The sequence below is a fragment of the Chenopodium album genome, chromosome 12, assembly GCF_948465745.1.
Source record: "Chenopodium album chromosome 12, dcCheAlbu1.1, whole genome shotgun sequence".
In the NCBI taxonomy this organism is placed as follows: domain Eukaryota; kingdom Viridiplantae; phylum Streptophyta; class Magnoliopsida; order Caryophyllales; family Amaranthaceae; genus Chenopodium; species Chenopodium album.
The window spans coordinates 47,838,768-47,853,142 of record NC_137845.1 but is presented as its reverse complement, the minus strand read 5'-3'; the positions used below and the strand labels follow the sequence as shown (position 1 = coordinate 47,853,142).

General features: G+C 39.3%; 29 non-coding genes and 10 pseudogenes across 29 annotated transcripts; all 39 read left to right on the top strand.

Moving 5' to 3' along the window:
* Positions 1–128: 128 nt before the first annotated feature.
* Positions 129–247, top strand: LOC145573074 (5S ribosomal RNA). The gene has a single exon (XR_014097187.1). It is a non-coding gene; the product is annotated as a 5S ribosomal RNA (ribosomal RNA).
* A 188-nt stretch (positions 248–435) lies between these two features.
* Positions 436–554, top strand: LOC145573057 (5S ribosomal RNA). Its single transcript, XR_014097170.1, has one exon. It is a non-coding gene; the product is annotated as a 5S ribosomal RNA (ribosomal RNA).
* Positions 555–742: 188 nt separating this feature from the next.
* LOC145572933 (5S ribosomal RNA) lies at positions 743–861 on the top strand. Its single transcript, XR_014097054.1, has one exon. It is a non-coding gene; the product is annotated as a 5S ribosomal RNA (ribosomal RNA).
* Positions 862–1,049: 188 nt separating this feature from the next.
* On the top strand, positions 1,050–1,168 carry LOC145573056 (5S ribosomal RNA). The gene has a single exon (XR_014097169.1). It is a non-coding gene; the product is annotated as a 5S ribosomal RNA (ribosomal RNA).
* A 188-nt stretch (positions 1,169–1,356) lies between these two features.
* On the top strand, positions 1,357–1,471 carry LOC145573152 (5S ribosomal RNA). Its single transcript, XR_014097263.1, has one exon. It is a non-coding gene; the product is annotated as a 5S ribosomal RNA (ribosomal RNA).
* Positions 1,472–1,659: 188 nt separating this feature from the next.
* Positions 1,660–1,778, top strand: LOC145573104 (5S ribosomal RNA). Its single transcript, XR_014097216.1, has one exon. It is a non-coding gene; the product is annotated as a 5S ribosomal RNA (ribosomal RNA).
* A 188-nt stretch (positions 1,779–1,966) lies between these two features.
* Positions 1,967–2,085, top strand: LOC145572890 (5S ribosomal RNA). The gene has a single exon (XR_014097014.1). It is a non-coding gene; the product is annotated as a 5S ribosomal RNA (ribosomal RNA).
* Positions 2,086–2,273: 188 nt separating this feature from the next.
* LOC145573073 (5S ribosomal RNA) lies at positions 2,274–2,392 on the top strand. Its single transcript, XR_014097186.1, has one exon. It is a non-coding gene; the product is annotated as a 5S ribosomal RNA (ribosomal RNA).
* Positions 2,393–2,592: 200 nt separating this feature from the next.
* Positions 2,593–2,711, top strand: LOC145573135 (5S ribosomal RNA). The gene has a single exon (XR_014097247.1). It is a non-coding gene; the product is annotated as a 5S ribosomal RNA (ribosomal RNA).
* Positions 2,712–2,907: 196 nt separating this feature from the next.
* LOC145573136 (5S ribosomal RNA) lies at positions 2,908–3,026 on the top strand. Its single transcript, XR_014097248.1, has one exon. It is a non-coding gene; the product is annotated as a 5S ribosomal RNA (ribosomal RNA).
* Positions 3,027–3,224: 198 nt separating this feature from the next.
* Positions 3,225–3,343, top strand: LOC145573155 (5S ribosomal RNA). The gene has a single exon (XR_014097266.1). It is a non-coding gene; the product is annotated as a 5S ribosomal RNA (ribosomal RNA).
* Positions 3,344–3,536: 193 nt separating this feature from the next.
* LOC145573250 (5S ribosomal RNA) lies at positions 3,537–3,655 on the top strand (annotated as a pseudogene).
* Positions 3,656–3,853: 198 nt separating this feature from the next.
* Positions 3,854–3,972, top strand: LOC145573192 (5S ribosomal RNA). The gene has a single exon (XR_014097301.1). It is a non-coding gene; the product is annotated as a 5S ribosomal RNA (ribosomal RNA).
* Positions 3,973–4,169: 197 nt separating this feature from the next.
* On the top strand, positions 4,170–4,288 carry LOC145573114 (5S ribosomal RNA). The gene has a single exon (XR_014097226.1). It is a non-coding gene; the product is annotated as a 5S ribosomal RNA (ribosomal RNA).
* A 2,345-nt stretch (positions 4,289–6,633) lies between these two features.
* Positions 6,634–6,752, top strand: LOC145573141 (5S ribosomal RNA). The gene has a single exon (XR_014097253.1). It is a non-coding gene; the product is annotated as a 5S ribosomal RNA (ribosomal RNA).
* A 201-nt stretch (positions 6,753–6,953) lies between these two features.
* LOC145573259 (5S ribosomal RNA) lies at positions 6,954–7,071 on the top strand (annotated as a pseudogene).
* A 199-nt stretch (positions 7,072–7,270) lies between these two features.
* LOC145573249 (5S ribosomal RNA) lies at positions 7,271–7,389 on the top strand (annotated as a pseudogene).
* Positions 7,390–7,586: 197 nt separating this feature from the next.
* Positions 7,587–7,705, top strand: LOC145573161 (5S ribosomal RNA). The gene has a single exon (XR_014097272.1). It is a non-coding gene; the product is annotated as a 5S ribosomal RNA (ribosomal RNA).
* A 201-nt stretch (positions 7,706–7,906) lies between these two features.
* Positions 7,907–8,025, top strand: LOC145573227 (5S ribosomal RNA; annotated as a pseudogene).
* A 200-nt stretch (positions 8,026–8,225) lies between these two features.
* Positions 8,226–8,344, top strand: LOC145573143 (5S ribosomal RNA). The gene has a single exon (XR_014097255.1). It is a non-coding gene; the product is annotated as a 5S ribosomal RNA (ribosomal RNA).
* Positions 8,345–8,542: 198 nt separating this feature from the next.
* On the top strand, positions 8,543–8,661 carry LOC145573272 (5S ribosomal RNA; annotated as a pseudogene).
* A 197-nt stretch (positions 8,662–8,858) lies between these two features.
* LOC145573112 (5S ribosomal RNA) lies at positions 8,859–8,977 on the top strand. The gene has a single exon (XR_014097224.1). It is a non-coding gene; the product is annotated as a 5S ribosomal RNA (ribosomal RNA).
* A 196-nt stretch (positions 8,978–9,173) lies between these two features.
* On the top strand, positions 9,174–9,292 carry LOC145573197 (5S ribosomal RNA). Its single transcript, XR_014097305.1, has one exon. It is a non-coding gene; the product is annotated as a 5S ribosomal RNA (ribosomal RNA).
* Positions 9,293–9,477: 185 nt separating this feature from the next.
* LOC145573052 (5S ribosomal RNA) lies at positions 9,478–9,596 on the top strand. Its single transcript, XR_014097166.1, has one exon. It is a non-coding gene; the product is annotated as a 5S ribosomal RNA (ribosomal RNA).
* A 197-nt stretch (positions 9,597–9,793) lies between these two features.
* Positions 9,794–9,912, top strand: LOC145573221 (5S ribosomal RNA; annotated as a pseudogene).
* A 197-nt stretch (positions 9,913–10,109) lies between these two features.
* Positions 10,110–10,228, top strand: LOC145573149 (5S ribosomal RNA). The gene has a single exon (XR_014097260.1). It is a non-coding gene; the product is annotated as a 5S ribosomal RNA (ribosomal RNA).
* A 199-nt stretch (positions 10,229–10,427) lies between these two features.
* On the top strand, positions 10,428–10,546 carry LOC145573176 (5S ribosomal RNA). The gene has a single exon (XR_014097286.1). It is a non-coding gene; the product is annotated as a 5S ribosomal RNA (ribosomal RNA).
* Positions 10,547–10,745: 199 nt separating this feature from the next.
* LOC145573271 (5S ribosomal RNA) lies at positions 10,746–10,858 on the top strand (annotated as a pseudogene).
* A 188-nt stretch (positions 10,859–11,046) lies between these two features.
* On the top strand, positions 11,047–11,165 carry LOC145573127 (5S ribosomal RNA). The gene has a single exon (XR_014097239.1). It is a non-coding gene; the product is annotated as a 5S ribosomal RNA (ribosomal RNA).
* Positions 11,166–11,352: 187 nt separating this feature from the next.
* On the top strand, positions 11,353–11,471 carry LOC145573037 (5S ribosomal RNA). The gene has a single exon (XR_014097152.1). It is a non-coding gene; the product is annotated as a 5S ribosomal RNA (ribosomal RNA).
* Positions 11,472–11,671: 200 nt separating this feature from the next.
* LOC145573121 (5S ribosomal RNA) lies at positions 11,672–11,790 on the top strand. The gene has a single exon (XR_014097233.1). It is a non-coding gene; the product is annotated as a 5S ribosomal RNA (ribosomal RNA).
* Positions 11,791–11,987: 197 nt separating this feature from the next.
* LOC145573033 (5S ribosomal RNA) lies at positions 11,988–12,106 on the top strand. Its single transcript, XR_014097148.1, has one exon. It is a non-coding gene; the product is annotated as a 5S ribosomal RNA (ribosomal RNA).
* A 198-nt stretch (positions 12,107–12,304) lies between these two features.
* Positions 12,305–12,423, top strand: LOC145573154 (5S ribosomal RNA). Its single transcript, XR_014097265.1, has one exon. It is a non-coding gene; the product is annotated as a 5S ribosomal RNA (ribosomal RNA).
* A 194-nt stretch (positions 12,424–12,617) lies between these two features.
* LOC145573260 (5S ribosomal RNA) lies at positions 12,618–12,736 on the top strand (annotated as a pseudogene).
* Positions 12,737–12,935: 199 nt separating this feature from the next.
* Positions 12,936–13,054, top strand: LOC145573206 (5S ribosomal RNA). The gene has a single exon (XR_014097313.1). It is a non-coding gene; the product is annotated as a 5S ribosomal RNA (ribosomal RNA).
* A 197-nt stretch (positions 13,055–13,251) lies between these two features.
* LOC145573107 (5S ribosomal RNA) lies at positions 13,252–13,370 on the top strand. Its single transcript, XR_014097219.1, has one exon. It is a non-coding gene; the product is annotated as a 5S ribosomal RNA (ribosomal RNA).
* A 198-nt stretch (positions 13,371–13,568) lies between these two features.
* On the top strand, positions 13,569–13,687 carry LOC145573169 (5S ribosomal RNA). Its single transcript, XR_014097279.1, has one exon. It is a non-coding gene; the product is annotated as a 5S ribosomal RNA (ribosomal RNA).
* A 196-nt stretch (positions 13,688–13,883) lies between these two features.
* Positions 13,884–14,002, top strand: LOC145573243 (5S ribosomal RNA; annotated as a pseudogene).
* Positions 14,003–14,200: 198 nt separating this feature from the next.
* LOC145573234 (5S ribosomal RNA) lies at positions 14,201–14,319 on the top strand (annotated as a pseudogene).
* The last annotated feature ends 56 nt before the right edge of the window (positions 14,320–14,375 follow it).

The following is a 14,375-nucleotide window of genomic DNA, read 5'->3' as shown; positions in this document are numbered from 1 at the left end:
TCCCGAAAAACTAACCAATTTGAAAGAAAAAAATGTTTAGTTCGGGCGATCGGGCGCAAAGTTACGACATTTTAAAAGAAATCAGGGGCTGGAAAGGGTATAAATAAAAATTAACGCTCTAAGTAAATGGGTGCGAACATACCAGCACTAATGCATCGGATCCCATCAGAACTCCGCAGTTAAGCGTGCTTGGGCGAGAGTAGTACTAGGATGGGTGACCTCCTGGAAAGTCCTCGTGTTGCACCCCTTTTTCGGCGAATTCGGAATTTATTTTTGTTTTTGGTTATTTTGATTTGAGACGCGTAGATCCCGAAAAACTAACCAATTTGAAAGAAAAAAATGTTTAGTTCGGGCGATCGGGCGCAAAGTTACAACATTTTAAAAGAAATCAGGGGCTGGAAAGGGTATAAATAAAAATTAACGCTCTAAGTAAATGGGTGCGATCATACCAGCACTAATGCACCGGATCCCATCAGAACTCAGCAGTTAAGCGTTCTTGGGCGAGAGTAGTACTTGGATGGGTGACCTCCTGGGAAGTCCTCGTGTTGCACCCCTTTTTCGGCGAATTCGGAATTTATTTTTGTTTTTGGTTATTTTGACTTGAGACGCGTAGATCCCGAAAAACTAACCAATTCGAAAGAAAAAAATGTTTAGTTCGGGCGATCGGGCGCAAAGTTACGGCATTTTAAAAGAAATCAGGGACAGGAAAGGGTATAAATAAAAATTAACGCTCTAAGCAAATGGGTGCGATCATACTAGCACTAATGCACCGGATCCCATCAGAACTCCGCAGTTAAGCGTGTTTGGGCGAGAGTAGTACTAGGATGGGTGACCTCCTGGGAATTTCTCGTGTTGCACCCCTTTTTTGGCGAATTCGGAATTTATTTTTGTTTTTGGTTATTTTGATTTGAGACGCGTAGATCCCGAAAAACTAACCAATTCTAAAGAAAAAAATGTTTAGTTCGGGCGATCGGGCGCAAAGTTACGACATTTTAAAAGAAATCAGGGGCTGGAAAGGGTATAAATAAAAATTAACGCTCTAAGTGAATGGGTGCGATCATATCAGCACTAATGCACCGGATCCCATTAGAACTCCGCAGTTAAGCGTGCTTGGGCGAGAGTAGTACTAGGATGGGTGAACTCCTGGGAAGTCCTCGTGTTGCACCCCTTTTTTGGCGAATTCGGAATTTATTTTTGTTTTTGGTTATTTTGATTTAAGACGCGTAGATCCCGAAAAACTAACCAATTTGAAAGAAAAAAATGTTTAGTTCGGGCGATCGGGCGCAAAGTTACGGCATTTTAAAAGAAATCAGGAGCTGGAAAGGGTATAAATAAAAATTAACGCTCTAAGTAAATGGGTGCGATCATACCAGCACTAATGCACCGGATCCTATCAGAACTCCGCAGTTAAGCGTGCTTGGGCGAGAGTAGTACTAGGATGGGTTCCTGGGAAGTCCTCGTGTTGCACCCCTTTTTCGGCTAATTCGGAATTTATTTTTGTTTTTGGTTATTTTGACTTGAGACGCGTAGATCCCGAAAAACTAACCAATTCGAAAGAAAAAAATGTTTAGTTCGGGCGATCGGGCGCAAAGTTACGACATTTTAAAAGAAATCAGGGGCTGGAAAGGGTATAAATAAAAATTAACGCTCTAAGCAAATGGGTGCGATCATACTAGAACTAATGCACCGGATCCCATCAGAATTCCGCAGTTAAGCGTGTTTGGGCGAGAGTAGTACTAGGATGGGTGACCTCCTGGGAAGTCCTCGTGTTGCACCCCTTTTTTGGCGAATTCGGAATTTATTTTTGTTTTTGGTTATTTTGATTTGAGACGCGTAGATCCCGAAAAACTAACCAATTTGAAAGAAAAAAAAGTTTAGTTCGGGCGATCGGGCGCAAAGTTACGGCATTTTAAAAGAAATCAGGGGCTGGAAAGGGTATAAATAAAAATTAACGCTCTAAGTAAATGGGTGCGATCATACCAGCACTAATGCACCGGATCCCATCAGAACTCCGCAGTTAAGCGTGCTTGGACGAGAGTAGTACTAGGATGGGTGACCACCTGGGAAGTCCTCGTGTTGCGCCCCTTTTTTGGCGAATTCGGAATTTATTTTTGTTTTTGGTTATTTTGATTTGAGACGCGTAGATCCTGAAAAACTAACCAATTTGAAAGAAAAAAATGTTTAGTTCGGGCGATCGGGCGCAAAGTTACGGCATTTTAAAAGAAATCAGGGGCTGGAAAGGGTATAAATAAAAATTAACGCTCTAAGTGAATGGGTGCAATCATACCAGCACTAATGCACCGGATCCCATCAGAACTCTGCAAATAAGCGTGCTTGGGCGAGAGTAGTACTAGGATGGGTGACCTCCTGGGAAGTCCTCGTGTTGCACCCCTTTTTTGGCGAATTCGGAATTTATTTTTGTTTTTGGTTATTTTGAGATAGGAAATGGTTTGAGACGCGTAGATCCCGAAAAACTAACCAATTTGAAAGGAAAAAATATTTAGTTCGGACGATCGGGCACAAAGTTACGGCATTTTAAAAGAAATCTAGGGCTGGAAAGGGTATAAATAAAAATTAACACTCTAAGTAAATGGGTGCGATCATACCAGCACTAATGCACTGGATCCTATCAGAACTCCGCAGTTAAGCATGCTTGGGCGAGATTAGTTTTAGGATGGGTGACCTCCTGGGAAGTCCTCGTGTTGCACCCTTTTTTGGGCGAATTCGGAATTTATTTTAGTTTTTGGTTATATTTAGATGGGAAATGGTTTGAGACGCGTAGATCTCGAAAAAATTATCAATTTAAAAAAAACGTTTAATTCGAACTATCGGACACAAAGTTACGATTGTTTATAGGAAATCAGGAGCTGGAAAGGATAAAAGTACATATTAGCGCTATAAGTAAATGGGTGTGATCATACCAGCACTAATGCACAGGATCCCACCAGAACTCCTCAGTTAAGCGTGCTTGGGCGAGAGTAGTACATGGATGGGTGACCTCCTGGGAAATCCTCGTGTTGAACCCTTTTTTTGGCGAATTCGGAATTTAATTTTGTTTTTTGATATTTTGGTATGGGAAATGGTTTGAGACGCGTAGATCTCGAAAAAATAACCAATTTGAAAAAAAAATGTTTAATTCGGACGATCGGGCACAAAGTTACGACATTTTGAAGGAAATCAGGGTCTGGAAAGGGCATACATACAAATTAACGCTTTAAGTAAATGTGTGCGATGATACCAGCACTAATGCACTGGATCCCATCAGAACTCCGCAGTTAAGCGTACTTGGGTGAGAGTAGTACTAGGACGGGTGATCTCCTGAGAAGTCCTCGTGTTGCACCCTTTTTTGGTGAATTCAGAATTTTTTTTTTTGGTTATTTTGAGATGGGAAATGGTTTTATACGCGTACATCTCGAAAAAATAACCAATTTGAAAAAAAAATGTTTAATTCGAACGATCGGGCACAAAGTTACGACATTTTGAAGGAAATCAGGGGTTGGAAAGGGTATAAATATAAATTAACTCTTTAAGTAAATGGGTGCGATCATACCAGCACTAATGCACTGGATCCCATCTGAACTCCGAAGTTAAGCGTGGTTGGGCGAGAGTAGTATAAGGATTGGCTATTTCTTGGGAAGTCCTCGTGTTATACCTCTTTTTTGGCGAATTCGGAATTTGTTTATTTTTTTGGTTATTTTGATATGGGAAATGGTTAGAGACGCGTAGACCTCAAAAAAATAACCAATTTGAAAAAAAAAAATTTAATTCAGACGATCGGGCACAAAGTTACGGCATTTTGAAGGAAATTAGGGTCTGGAAAGGGTAGAAATACAAATTAACGCTTTAAATAAATGGGTGCGATCATACCAACACTAATGCACCGGATCCTATCAGAATTCCGCAGTTATGCGTGCTTGGGCGAAAGTAGTACTAGGATGGGAGACCTCCTTGGAAGTCCTCGTGTTGCACCCTTTTTTGGCGAATTCGGAATTTATTTATTTTTTTGGTTATTTTGAGAGGGGAAATGGTTAGAGACGCGTAGATCTCGAAAAAATAACCTATTTGAAAAAAAAATGTTTAATTCGGACGATCGGACACAAAGTTACGGCATTTTGAAGGAAATCAGGTGCTGGAAAGGGTATAAATACAAATTAACGCTTTAAGTAAATGGGTGTGATCATACCAGCACTAATGCACCGAATCCCATTAGAACTCCGCAGTTAAGCGTGCTTGGGCGAAATTAGTACTAGGATGGGTGACCTTCTGGGAAATCCTCGTGTTGCACCCCCTTTTTTGACGAATTCGGAATTTATTTTTGTTTTATGTTATTTTGAGATGGGAAATTGTTTGAGACGCGTAGATCTCGAGAAATTAACCAATTTGAAAAAGTAAAAATGTTTAATTCGGACGATCGGGCGCAAAGTTACGGCATTTTGAAGGAAATCAGGGGCTAGAAAGGGTATAAATACAAATTAGCGCTATAACGAAACGGGTGCGATCATACCAGCACTAATGCACCGGATCCCATCATAACTCCGCGGTTAAGCGTGCTTGGGCGAGTGTAGGAAAGATTTCAAGCATTACCCCAAACTTGATCCCCACTTTGATCATACACTTAAGTGTGGTGGCGTCCAAAGGGAAAGAAAAGAGAGCAAAAGAGTCGCCAACAAGTTTTAGGAACTTGTAAACCGTTCACAGGATGAAGGTTACACCCCTTCACGATGCATGAGATCGTCAACTCCAAAAGCTCTTGAACCAAATAGGGTTCGGGGATGAAGGTACAAATCCAACCTAAAAGAGATTGAACCTACCCTAAAAAGGCCTCTACTTTATTCTTCTCGTATTTATGTGCGCTTTCTGACTAGCATGCAAACATTAGATTAACCCTAAACCTGTTTAACCTATGTTGGTTGAATATTAATGCACGAACAAAACTATTATTGGCGATTACTTGAATTATAATCATATTAGCCTAAACAAGATTATTAATTATCTTATTAAGCGTGATTACAAGTATAAATTCCCTTTAATCCTGCAAGAGAGGGCATGATCAAGCAACAACAATAATAAAATATCAAGCAACATAAGAATCATCATAATAATAACAACAATAATCATAATAACAATCATAATAATCATGATTATCATAATCATGTTAAAGCATAATATTAATAGCAAGATACTAGGCATGATACTAACAAGATTAATAACAAACCCTAGAATGTCACTAAGCAATAAAGATCAAAGCTCTAACCCTAACATGGTACTAACATGATATTAGAAAAGAGTAAAAGGCACCCTAAACATGATACGAGAAAGCAATAATAACATCCTAACATGATACTAGGAATTAATAAATAATAAACATGCTTTCTACAAGAATAGAGCAATAAGATTACATACTTTGATGCCTCGTACCTCTTTCTAATAACAAAATACACACGTTAGTAACTTTAAGGAAAATAATAAATCAAACAATTAAATTAAATAATGGAAATAGAGATTTGGGACCAAACCCTCAGAAAAGTATTAATCTTCCACGTCTAGGGCAAAGGCAACTTCGAACTCGGCTAGGTGTTTCTAGATCTCGTGTATGCGCAATTGTGTTTGTGAAAAGCTAGAGAGATGAGAACTTAGAGAGAATTTAGAGAATAGATCGATTGTAGAATGAGAATTGATGATTGTCGATCCTTAAAAACGGAGGTTCAGGACCCTATTTATAAGAAAACAATCTGGAAATAGGTAGAATTTGATAAGGAATAAAACTCCACGTTGTCGCCAAACTAGCGACAGGACTGTCGTTTGGCGACAGCCTGGATTCCTACGCGCTTTCAAACACCGAGTCCACTTATCAATCAAAATTGACTTGTAAAGTCCGTATGAAAACTTAAATCGTATTTTTCATAAAATAATATTTTATTCCAAGTAAAACTTATCAAAATCTAATTATTAATTCTAATTTATTAGGACTTTAAAGAACCTTCTAGAGAATTCTAGAAGACTATAATTAATTCTAATAACTTTAGGAATAATAATTAACATTAGGCCCTCCCCTATATCATCGGGCCGCATGTAAAGATCAAACTTGGCCCAGTTTAGTATTTTGGCCATAACTTCCTCATTATTCATCGGAATTGGGCTTATAATACATCGTTAGAAAGATCTTTGCAAGCCCCATCCAACTACACTATTATTGGAACCTTGTCGTGGACCAAACTAAACTGGATTGGCTATTTTCATAAAATAGAGTTTTTTTTTCGAAACAGAAAGAAAGAATTTTTAATAAAAACTAACCGCCACACCCGACCTTTCACACTTTCACTTCGTTCGATTATCATTCGACGCAAAAAGGTATTCATAACTGGTTTTGGTTTTGGGGAGACACAAATGGGTGTCTACAGGTGACCTTCTGGGAAGTCCTCGTGTAGCACCCCTTTTTTGGCGAAATCGGTATTTATTTTGTTTTTTGTTATTTTGAGATGGGAAATGGTTTGAGACGCGTAGATCTCAAAAAAATTAATAATTTGAAAAAAAAAATGTTTAATTCGGACGATCGGGCACAAAGTTAAGGCAATTTGAAGGAAATCAGGGGCTGGAAAAGGGTATAAATAAAAATTAGCGCTATAGGTAAATGGGTGCGATCATACCAGCATTATTGCACCAGATCCCATCATAACTCCGCAGTTCAGCGTGCTTGGGCGAGAGTAGTACTTGGATGGGTGACCTCCTGGGAAGTCCTCGTGTTGCACCCCTTTTTTCGCGAATTCGGAATTTATTTTTGTTTTTTTTTTTGTTTTGAGATGGGAAATGGTTTGAGACGCGTAGATCTCGAAAAAATTACTAATTTGAAAAAAAAAATGTTTAATTTGGACGATCGGATAAAATGGTACGACATTTTGAAGGAAATCAGGAGCTGGAAAGGTTATAAATAAAAATCTACGCTATAGGTAAATGGGTGCGATCATAACATCACTAATGCACCGGATCCCATCCGAACTCCGCAGTTAATGGGCTTGGGCGAGAGTAGTATTAGGATGGGAGATCTTCTGGGAAGTCCTCGTGGTACACCCCTTTTTTTGGCGAATTAGAAATTTATTTTTGTTTTATGTTATTTTGAGATGGGAAATAGTTTGAGACGCGTAGATCTCAAAAAAATAACCAATTTGAAAAAAAAATGTTTAATTCGGACGATCGGGCAAAAAGTTACGGCATTTTGAAGAAAATCAGGAGCTGGAAAGGGTATAAATACAAATTAGCGCTATAAGTTAATGGGTGCGATCATACCAGCACTATTGCACTGGATCCCATCAAAACTATGCAGTTAAGCGTGCTTGGGCGAAAGTAATAATAGGATGGGTTACCTCCTGCGAAGTCCTCGTGTTGCACCCTTTTTTGGCGAATTCGGAATTTACTTTTGTTTTAAGTTATATTGAGATGGGAAATGGTTTGAGACGCGTAGATCTCGAAAAATAACCAATTTGAAACAAAAAATGTTTAATTCGGACGATCGGGCACAAAGTTACGGCAGTTTGACGGAAATCAGGGGCTGGAAAGTTTATAATTACAAATTAGCGCTATAATTAAATGGGTGCGATCATACCAGCACTTATTCACCGGATCCCATCAGAACTCCACAATTAAGCGTGCTTGGAGGAGAGTAGTACTAGGATGGGTGACCACCTGGGAAATCCTCGTGTTGCACCCATTTTTTGACGAATTCGGAATTTATTTTTGTTTTATGTTATTTTGAGATGGGAAATGGTTTGAGATGCGTAGATCTCGAAAAATGAACCAATTTAAAAAAGTAAAAATGTTTAATTCGGACGATCGGGCACAAAGTTACGGCATTTAGAAGGAAATCAGGGGCTAAAAAGGGTATAAATACAAATTAGCGCTATAACAAAACGGGTGCGATCATACCAGCACTAATGCACCGGATCCCGTCATAACCCCGAAATTAAGCATGCTTGGGTGAGAGTAGTACTAGGATGGGTGACCTTCTGGGAAGTCCTCGTGTTTCACCCTTTTTTGGCGAAGTCGGAATTTATTTTTGATTTTTTGTTATTTTGAAATGGGAAATGGTTTGGGACGCTTAGATCTCGAAAAAATTACTAGTTTGAAAAAAAAAATGTTTAATTCGGAGGATCGGGCAAAAAGTTACGGCATTTTGAAGAAAATCATGGGCTAGGAAAGGGTATAAATATACATTAGCGCCATAGGTAAATGGGTGCGATCATACCAGCACTAATGCACCGGATCCTATCAAAACTCCGCAATTAAGCGTGCTTGGGCGAGAGTAGTACTAGGATGGGTGACCTCCTCGGAAGTTCTCGTATTGCAGCCCTTTTTCGGCGAATTAGGAATTTATTTTTATTTTTAGTTATTTTGAGATGGGAAATGGCTTGAGACACGTAGATCTCAAAAAAATAACCAATTTGAAAAAAAAATGTTTAATTCGGACGATCGGTGATAAACTTATGGCATTTTGAAGGAAATCAGGGGTTGGAAAGGGTATAAATACAAATTAGCGCTATAAGTTCATGGGTGCGATCATACCAGCATTATTGCACTGGATCCCATCAAAACTACGCAGTTAAGCGTGCTTGGGCGAAAGTAATAATAGGAGGGTTTACCTTCTGGAAAGTCCTTGTGTTGCACTACTTTTTTGGCGTATTCGGAATTTATTTTTGTTTTTATTTATTTTGATATTGAAAATGGTTTGAGACGCGTAGATCTCGAAAAAATAACCAATTTGAAAAAAAATGTTTATTTCGGACGATCGGGCACAAAGTTACGACATTTTGAAGGAAATCAGGGGCTGGAAAGGGTATAAATACAAATTAGCGCAATAAGTAAGTGGGTGCAATCATACCAGCACTAATGCACCGGATCCCATCAGAACCCCGCAGTTAAGCGTTCTTGGGCGAGAGTAGTACTAGGATGGGTGACCGCTTGGGAAGTTCTCGTGTTGCAGCCCTTTTTTGGCGAATTCGGAATTTTTTTTTGTTTTTGGTTATTTTAAGATAGGAAATGGTTTGAGACGCGTAGATCTCGAAAAAATAACCAATTTAAAAAAAAAGTTTAATTCGGACGATCGGGCACAAAGTTAAGGCATTTTGAAGGAAATTTGGGGCATGAATGGGTATAAATACAAATTAGCACTATAAGTAAATGATTGCGGTCATAACAGCACTAATGCACTAGATCCCATCTGAACTCCGCACTTAAGCGTGCTTGGGCGAGAGTAGTACTAGGATGGGTGACCTCTAGGGAAGTCCTCGTGTTGCACCCCTTTTTTGGCGAATTCGGAATTTATTATTTTGAGATGGGAAATGGTTTGAGTCGCGTAGATCATGAAAAAATAACCAATTTGAAAAAAAAATGTTTTATTCAGACGATCTGCCACAAAGTTACGACACTTTGAAGGAAATCAAGGGCTGGAATGGGTATAAATACAAATTAGCGCTATAAGTAAATGGGTGCGAACATACCAGCACTAATGCACCGGATCCCATCAGAACTCCGCAGTTAAGCGTGCTTGGGCGAGAGTAGTACTAGGAAGGGTGATCTCCTGGGAAGTCCTCGTGTTGCACCCCTTTTTTGGCGAATTCGGAATTTTTTTTTGTTTTTGGTTATTTTAAGATAGGAAATGGTTTGAGACGCGTAGATCTCGAAAAATAACCAATTTCAAAAAAAAAAGTTTAATTCAGACGATCGGGCACAAAGTTAAGGCATTTTGAAGGAAATTTGGGGCATGAATGGGTATAAATACAAATTAGCACTATAAGTAAATGATTGCGATCATACCAACACTAATGCACTGGATCTTATCTGAACTCCGCACTTAAGCGTGCTTGGGCGAGAGTAGTACTAGGATGGGTGACCTCTTGGGGAGTCCTCGTGTTGCACCCCTTTTTTGGCGAATTCGGAATTTATTTTTGTTTTTGGTTATTTTGAAATGGGAAATGGTTTGAGACGCATAGATCTCGAAAAAATAAACAATTTGAAAAAAAAAGTTTAATTTTGACGATCGGGCACAAAGTTACGGCATTTTGAAGGAAATCAGGGGCTGGAAAGGGTATAAATACAAATTAGCGCTATAAATAAATGGGTGCGATCATACCATCACTAATGCACCGGATCCCATCTAAACTCCGCAGTTAAGCGTGCTTGGTCGAGAGTAGTACTAGGGTGGGTAACCTCCTGTGAAGTCCTCGTGTTGCACCCCTTTTTTGGCGAATTCGGAATTTACTTTTGTTTTTGGTTATTTTGAGAAGGGAAATGATTTTAGACGCGTAGATCTCGAAAAAATAACCAATTTGAAAAATAAAATGTTTAATTCGTACGATCGGGCACAAAGTTACGGTATTTTTAAGGAAATCAGGGGCTGGAAAGGATATAAATACATATTAGCGCTATATGTAAATGGGTGCAATCATACCACCACTAATGCACCGGATCCCATCAGAACTCCGCAGTGAAGCGTGTTTGGGCGAGAGTAGTACAAGGATTGGTGACCTCCTGGAAAGTTCTCGTGTTGCACCTTTTTTTTGGCGACTTCGGAATTTATTTTAGTTTTTTGTTATTTTGAGATGGGAAATGGTTTGAGACGCGTAGATCTCGAAAAAATAACCAATTTGAAAAAAAAAATGATTAATTCGGACAATAGGGCACAAAGTTACGGCATTTTGAAGGAATTCAAGGGCTGGAAAGGATATAAATACAAATTAGCGCTATAAGTAAGTGGTTGCGATCATACATGCACTAATGATTCCATCAGAACTCTGCAGTTAAGCGTGCTTGGGTGAGAGTAGTACTTGGATGGGTGACCTCCTGGGAAGTCCTCGTGTTGCACCCCTTTTTTGGCGAATTCGGAATTTATTTTTGTTTTTGGTTATTTTGATTTGAGACGCGTAGATCCCGAAAAACTAACCAATTTGAAAGAAAAAAATGTTTAGTTCGGGCGATCGGGCGCAAAGTTACGACATTTTAAAAGAAATCAGGGGCTGGAAAGGGTATAAATAAAAATTAACGCTCTAAGTAAATGGGTTCGATCATACCAGCACTAATGCACCGGATCCCATCAGAACTCCGCAGTTAAGCATGCTTGGGCGAGAGTAGTTCTAGGATGGGTGACCTCCTGGGAAGTCCTCGTGTTGCGCCCCTTTTTTGGCGAATTCGGAATTTATTTTTGTTTTTGGTTATTCTGATTTGAGACGCGTAGATCCCGAAAAACTAACCAATTTGAAAGAAAAAAATGTTTAGTTCGGGCGATCGGGCGCAAAGTTACGGCATTTTAAAAGAAATCAGGGGTGGAAAGGGTATAAATAAAAATTAACGCTCTAAGTAAATGGGTGCGATCATACCAGCACTAATGCACCGGATCCCATCAGAACTCTGCAGTTAAGCGTGCTTGGGCGAGAGTAGTACTAGGATGGGTGAACTCCTGGGAAGTCCTCGTGTTGCACCCCTTTTTTGGCGAATTCGGAATTTATGTTTGTTTTTGGTTATTTTGAGATAGGAAATGGTTTGAGACGCGTAGATCCCGAAAAACTAACCAATTTGAAAGGAAAAAATGTTTAGTTCGGACGATCGGGCACAAAGTTACGGCATTTTAAAAGAAATCAAGGGCTGGAAAGGGTATAAATAAAAATTAACACTCTAAGTAAATGGGTGCGATCATACCAGCACTAATGCACTGGATCCCATCAGAACTCCGCAGTTAAGCATGCTTGGGCGAGATTAGTTTTAGGATGGGTGACCTCCTGGGAAGTCCTCGTGTTGCACCCTTTTTTGGGCGAATTCAAAATTTATTTACTTTTTTGGTTATATTTAGATGGGAAATGGTTTGAGACGCGTAGATCCCGAAAAAATTATCAATTTAAAAAAAAACGTTTAATTCGAACTATCGGACACAAAGTTACGATTGTTTATTGGAAATTAGGAGCTGGAAAGGATAAAAGTACATATTAGCGCTATAAGTAAATGGGTGTGATCATACCAGCACTAATGCACAGGATCCCATCAGAACTCCTCAGTTAAGCGTGCTTGGGCGAGAGTAGTACATGGATGGGTGACCTCCTGGGAAGTCCTCGTGTTGCACCCTTTTTTTGGCGAATTCGGAATTTAATTTTGTTTTTTGAATTTTGGTATGGGAAATGGTTTGAGACGCGTAGATCTCGAAAAAATAACCAATTTGAAAAAAAAAATGTTTAATTCGGACGATCGGGCACAAAGTTACGGCATTTTGAAGGAAATCAGGGTCTGGAAAGGGCATAAATACAAATTAACGCTTTAAGTAAATGTGTGCGATGATACCAGCACTAATGCACTGGATCCCATCAGAACTCCGCAGTTAAGCGTACTTGGGTGAGAGTAGTACTAGGACGGGTGATCTCCTGAGAAGTCCTCGTGTTGCACCCTTTTTTGGTGGATTCAGAATTTTTTTTTTTTGGTTATTTTGAGATGGGAAATGGTTTTATACGCGTACATCTCGAAAAAATAACCAATTTGAAAAAAAAATGTTTAATTCGAACGATCGGGCACAAAGTTACGACATTTTGAAGGAAATTAAGGGTTGGAAAGGGTATAAATACAAATTAACTCTTTAAGTAAATGGGTGCGATCATACCAGCACTAATGCACTGGATCCAATCTGAACTCCGAAGTTAAGTGTGGTTGGGCGAGAGTAGTATAAGGATTGGCTATTTCTTGGGAAGTCCTCGTGTTACACCTCTTTTTTGGCGAATTCGGAATTTGTTTATTTTTTTGGTTATTTTGATATGGGAAATGGTTAGTGACGCGTAGACCTCAAAAAAATAACCAATTTGAAAAAGAAAAATTTTAATTCAGACGATCGGGCACAAAGTTACGGCATTTTGAAGGAAATTAGGGTCTGGAAAGGGTAGAAATACAAATTAACGCTTTAAATAAATGGGTGCGATCATACCAACACTAATGCACTGGATCCTATCAGAATTCCGCAGTTACGCGTGCTTGGGCGAAAGTAGTACTAGGATGGGAGACCTCCTTGGAAGTCCTCGTGTTGCACCCTTTTTTGGCGAATTCGGAATTTATTTTTGTTTTTGGTTATTTTGAGAGGGGAAATGGTTAGAGACGCGTAGATCTCGAAAAAATAACCTATTTGAAAAAAAAATGTTTAATTCGGACGATCGGGCACAAAGTTGCGGCATTTTGAAGGAAATCAGGGGCTGGAAAGGGTATAAGTACAAATTAACGCTTTAAGTAATTGGGTGCGATCATACCAGCACTAATGCACCGAATCCCATTAGAACTCCGCAGTTAAGCGTGCTTGGGCGAAATTAGTACTAGGATGGGTGACCTCCTAGGAAGTCCTCGTGTTGCACCCCTTTTTTGGCGAATTCGGAATTTCTATTTATTTTTGATTATTTTGAGATGGGAAATGGTTTGAGACGCGTAAATCTCAAAAAAATAACCAATTTGAAAAAAAAATGTTTAATTCGGACGATCGGGCACAAAGTTTCGGCATTTTGAAGGAAATCAGGTGCTGGAAAGGGTATAAATACAAATTAACGCTTTAAGTAAATGGGTGTGATAATACCAGCACTAATGCATCGGATCCCATCGGAACTCCGCAGTAAAGCGTGCTTGGACGAGAGTAGTTCTAGGATGGGTGACCTCCTGGAAAATCCTCGTGTTGCACCCCTTTTATTGCGAATTCGGAATTAATTATTGTTTTTTGTTATTTTGAGATGGGAAATGGTTTGAGACGCGTAGATCCAGAAAAAGTAAAGAACTAGAAAAAAAATGTTTAATTCGGACGATCGGGACAAAGTTACGGCATTTTGTAGGAAATCAGGGGCTGGAATGGGTATAAATACAAATTAACGCTTTAAGTAAATGGGTGCGATCATACCAGCACTAATGCATCGGATCCCATCGGAACTCCGCAGTAAAGCGTGCTTGGACGAAAGCAGTACTAGGATTGGTGACCTTCTGGAAACTCCTTGTGTTGCAACTCTTTTCTTGCGTATTCGGAATTTATTATTGTTTTTTGTTATTTTGGGATGGGAATTGGTTTGAGACGCGTAGATCTTGAAAAAATAACCAATTAGAAAAAAAAATGTTTAATTCGGACGATCAGGACAAAGTTACGGCATTTTGAAGGAAATTCAGGGGCTGGAAAGGGTATAAATACAAATTAACGCTTTAAGTAAAACGGTGCGATCATACCAGCACTAATGCACCGGATCCCATCAGAACTCCGCAGTAAAACGAGCATGGGCGAGAGCAGCACTAGGATGGGTAAACTCTTGGGAAATCCTCGTGTTGCATCCCTTTTTTGGCGAATTCGGAATTTATTTTTGTTTTTGGTTATTTTGAGACGGGAAATG